Here is a 6,000-nt window from a genome sequence, read left to right on the forward strand (position 1 = left end):
ATATGACGATGGCAACACCAAGAACATTTCTCTATGGTCCGATTTTATTCAACACCTGCCTAATCTTTAAATGCGCGTACATGGATATAAACTTATTCTCAGTGAAAATGAAATACAAAATAAATTGTTCGTTAATTTTCAGGTTTTCTTTTAAGCATTTTAAACATTGAGTTTTGTTGCACGTGCCTTGAATAATGACCTTGAGGCTCGTTCGCTATAGATATTTTGCTAAAGCCATTCTGCGTAAGAGCGCGCGAGGTGTTGATACTGGCAGTGTAACTGTGTAATTATTTTTAGACAAGAAATAATAAACACGATTTCGAAAGCAATAAAAGAATACAGTGAATTGCTTCTGACGTAACTCGAACAAATATAAATTCCTTTACTTACGTACGTCGTGGTTTTTTACCTAATTCTTTGAGCGGCCGCATTGCTAATCACAACAATGTAATCTCTCCCGAAGCTAGAGAGCGATAAGCTTACCTCAATAACGCCTCAGAGGTGAGATTCTGTCCGGACTGAACCGTTATATCAGCGAAATAGACGGACTCGTAACTCATAAAACGCGACATGTATGCCCAAAAGAAGTGCACGGCAATGACAATCAGGGATTATATATATTGCATCCGAGGTTTAGACTCGCGTTAATTAAACATCTAATATCTGTTACTGATAAGCATTTCAGCTGCTAGCTTTGGTATAAGTTATAATCGATACATTATCGACAAAGGTTAAAAGAAATCCCCAGGCTTCAGATCACCGGTGATGTAAAACGGGGAAGCACCTTCTTTTTACACCCATATCAATCCGCGCCCAAACTATCAAATATATCTCTAGGGGACTTCTATACCTCAGAGACACAGTATTGATACCAGGGGAAATATTTGACGGAAACAAAAAGTGTTGCTGATTGGACGTTTTAGGAAAGATTTATATAATAATAATAACAACATACAACATTTGATATAGCGCCCTATCTAGCAGGAATAAGTCACTCTACAGCGCGTTACAGTACATAGACAATCAATACAATTAGCACATACATTAATCAATACAATTTTTGAGCATGCGCTGCCTTATCAGGCGCTAACTTCTAGTCCTATGCCACCTGGCTAATACCTCCCTATATGTGTAGGCCTGCGTGTGTGCTGGAGATGTATTGTGATATAAAGTTTTACCTCTCAGCTCACGCAGGTGATAAACCATATAGTAAAATGAGCACAGTGGCCTCTGTAATGTATTGGAATGAGACAGCATGGTAAAAAGCAATGACGATGATATTTAGGACGACGAAGAAGAGGAAGAGGAGGACGGTGTATGTAGAACGGTCGTTGGGACGCCATACATATGTAACAATGATGACTTGCGTACGAGTTGAGTCATGGGGCTAAACAGTGCTGTGTTTAAATCAGTTGTGTAGATCTTTCACTGTGCACTGTTATATTGTAGTTTTCTGGGTTTAATGTGACATTTGTTTTGACTGACGGCTGATTTAAACGATTGACATGCGAATATTTATAAATAAAAGTCAGTGATTTTACTAAATATTACATGACCCAGTCACGTGACCAGATATAATGGTTATTATTATACACAAAAAAAGACTGCGTATCAAGGTATAAAATTAAAGAAATTGATCATGATTGATAATCTTGATTGAAATGGTCGTAAAATCCGGAGGCGACAACGCCGCATTATGCCCTCAACCCCGACCACCCGACTGTGTCGCCACCGGAAGTTATCAGAGCGATATCACGCCCCCTGGTGTCGCCAACACGCCCGTCGTAATAAACGTGAAATAATCAGGTTTTATTCAGACAAAACATTCGATATCTTAGATAACCCCGGGGGCAGCAACTAAAAATAGTGGAAACATTTTACTGGCGACGTGACGGTGTGTTAATGTACGCTAACCGGCACTCTCGTTCTCATTATATAGACTACACCGACAGCAAAACTAGTCAATATCACCCTTTCCAATTCAATTTCCTCCTTCTCCAGCCTTGCACAAGAAACGTATCTAAATGTAAATTAGCCCCTGCGATGTGTAGAGTTGACACAGGGATACAGATACACTGTGGTAAGGACGCCTGGACGGTGTCACCAGACACGATCTGTTGGGGACAAATCCAGCACATCCGGGCGACTTGGCAGTATATACGTTACAGCCGGTAAGATGTACATAACAACACTGAGTATCCACAAAAACTGGTTTACATAAAATTATCAAGAAAACTGTTTATAAAACACCATCAGCCGAGGTATGTGATATAACACTTCCCAAAAAGGTGTTCATAATAACCGTTCCAAAAGGTGTAAAGTAAATCACTCAGCAAAGTGTTCAATAACCGATCACCGAACAAGATAATGTGCGATAGTGTACTGTACAACACTATCAACAAGTGAAGTACATGCATTTATCACTCCTTAACATTAAGTAGAACATCAGCTAACAAACGCATATTGAACAATTCCATCTTACAAACTGTTCAAAACAATATCATCCAGTAAGGTGTTCAATACAAAACCATACAACAAGGTGTTCAATACAACACCATACAACAAGGTGTTCAATACAACACCTTGTTATATGGTGTTGTATTGCACACCTTGTTGTATGGCGTTGCAATTGAACACCTTGTTGGATGGGGTTGTATTGAACACCATACAACAAGGAGTTCAATACAACACCATACAACAAGGTGTTCAATACAACACCATATAACAAGGTGTTCAATACAACACCGTACAAAAAGGTGTTCAATACAACACCATACAACAAGGTGTTCAATACAACACCATACAACAAGGTGTTCAATAAAAAACCATACAACAAGGTATGGTTTTTTATTGAACACCTTGTTGTATGGTGTTGTATTGAGCACCTTGTTGTATGGTGTTGTATTGAACACCATACAACAAGGTGTTCAATACAACACCATACAACAAGGTTCTCAATACAACACCATACAACAAGGTGTTCAATACAACACCATACAACAAGGTGTTCAATAAAAAACCATACAACAAGGTGTTCAATACAACACCATACAACAAGGTGTTCAATACAACACCATACAACAAGGTGTTCAATACAACACCATACAACAAGGTGTTCAATACAACACCATACAACAAGGTGTTCAATACAACACCATACAACAAGGTGTTCAATACAACACCATACAACAAGGTGTTCAATACAACACCATACAACAAGGTGTTCAATACAACACCATACAACAAGGTGTTCAATACAACACCATACAACAAGGTGTTCAATACAACACCATACAACAAGGTGTTCAATACAACACCATACAACAAGGTGTTCAATACAACACCATACAACAAGGTGTTCAATACAACACCATACAACAAGGTGTTCAATACAACACCATACAACAAGGTGTTCAATACAACACCATACAACAAGGTGTTCAATACAACACCATACAACAAGGTGTTCAATACAACACCATACAACAAGGTGTTCAATACAACACCATACAACAAGGTGTTCAATACAACACCATACAACAAGGTGTTCAATACAACACCATACAACAAGGTGTTCAATACAACACCATACAACAAGGTGTTCAATACAACACCATACAACAAGGTGTTCAATACAACACCATACAACAAGGTGTTCAATACAACACCATACAACAAGGTGTTCAATACAACACCATACAACAAGGTGTTCAATACAACACCATACAACAAGGTGTTCAATACAACACCATACAACAAGGTGTTCAATACAACACCATACAACAAGGTGTTCAATACAACACCATACAACAAGGTGTTCAATACAACACCGTACAAAAAGGTGTTCAATACAACACCATAAAACAAGGTGTTCAATACAACACCATACAACAAGGTGTTCAATTGCAACGCCATACAACAAGGCGTTCAATTGCAACGCCATACAACAAGGTGTTCAATACAACATCATACAACAAGGTGTTCAATACAACACCATACAACAAGGTGTTCAATTGCAACGCCATACAACAAGGTGTTTAATTGAAACGCCATACAACAAGATGTTCAATACAACACCATACAACAAGGTGTTCAATACAAAACCATGAAAACAAGGTGATCGAAGCTACATCATCCAACGAGGTAATCAATACACCACCATACAACAAGGAGTTCAATACAACACCATACAACAAGGAGTTCAATATAGCATGATGACTATAAGGTGTTTACTACAACACCATATAAACATGGTTTTCAATTCATCAACATGAAACAGTGTGTTCAATGCAACGTCATCCAACAAACTGTTTAATACAACACCACCCAGCAAGATACACAAAATGTCCGTCAAAGCACCATACAGCCAAATGTTAACCTTTCAACTGTGTTTTGTACAATATTTATCCAACAAATCGTTAATTTATTTCACCACCCAGCGAAATGTTTGAAATGAGCAGGAAAGTGTCGAATCGCCATTTGAAACGATAACGTCGCTTTTGAATCTACATTTTACTTAAAGTACACAAACGTTGTGGTACTGACGGAATCATCGCCATGATTGCCCATCAAATGTTAATCTACATTATATTACGCAATTTACCAACTATACATAATCTAAATATGATGACCAAAAACTCGCACAATTTGCCACTCATAATGCAATTTTTAGAAATATTGATACTATCTTAGGATGCCAACTTGTCAAACGGACCATGGTGGGTCTGGAAGTGATAACTGTTTAGAAATCTTGGGAATCATCGATTGATTTCTGCATGTTTTTACGTCACCACCGTTAGCCGACAGGCACGAACCTCGCCCAGACCGGCACTGACCATAAACCTTCAATCTGAGATAATTAAGAAATTGCTTGAATGAGAATGGCGTGAGAAAGCATGACTTTCCCGACTTCTTGTCTGTGGTGTTAGATACTGGTGACAAACCCTGTACCAAGCCTGACATAGCTATAGCTGTACCGCATCGAAAATATACATTTTCATTGGAGTTTTACTTTCGTATTTCGTTGATTTACACGAATATTTTACTCACATATGTGAATAGAATTGTTGTGCCTATCATATTTATCTGTTTGCTAAGCGCTTACTTCATTGAATACAAGACAATGTTTTAACATTAATTCCGTTACAGAAACAACGAAATTTATCCCTATCGAATATTTCATGTATTACGGTATTCAGTAAAACGTGTTTATATATAACGGACGCACAAATCATTTGTCTACAGTTTTTAATACCTCATAACAAGGCTACTTGAGATCATAGTTCTATTCAGCAAAACACGTAAGCCCAGGGTACGCGAGACATTGGTTCTCTTTGGACACAAATTCCTACCAAGGGAGACAAACGTGATTTCGTTATAAATAAGAATTCGTAATAACTCGACATGAATGACACATAAGTACCCGGATGTTTCTTTAGGTCAAGTAAGAATCACACACATAAAAGGCAATAGTAGATAGTAGAGACAAAATGACACAAAGGCCGGGGCTAACATTGTTATAGTTACTAATACAGAACCAGTGTTTCCGATAACCCAAGGCAAATTCAAGGACAGGGTCGTTCAGAAAGCTATGACTCTGCTGGAATGTAATTTGTTATATATCATAGTCAAGCAATTATGACTTTACCACCTGTGTAATAGAAACTGTCCATTTCTTTCCTTGATTTGTCCGCCAGATGTGGACTGATATGTCAGAGTTGCCAAAATTGATTGTCTCTTTTATCGGATTCAAATCACCGTGGATCTCCAGCGTCTAGAAGGGTAACATGTCAAGGTTGTATGGACTCGTTGTGGTAACTCAGTACTACTGTAGTTGTCATAACGACACAAACACGTAACTAGTTCATTACGCAGGGAATGAGGATATGTTACAATTTAGCTATGTTTGCACCTAAACTGATGTGTTCAGATTATATTAAGGCGTTTCATGGGTTTATATCAACTTTCGGTGAAATTGCGATTTTACCGAAATTTAATCTA

Source organism: Mizuhopecten yessoensis, unplaced genomic scaffold (assembly GCF_002113885.1).
Source record: "Mizuhopecten yessoensis strain PY_sf001 unplaced genomic scaffold, ASM211388v2 scaffold2329, whole genome shotgun sequence".
Lineage (NCBI taxonomy): Eukaryota > Metazoa > Mollusca > Bivalvia > Pectinida > Pectinidae > Mizuhopecten > Mizuhopecten yessoensis.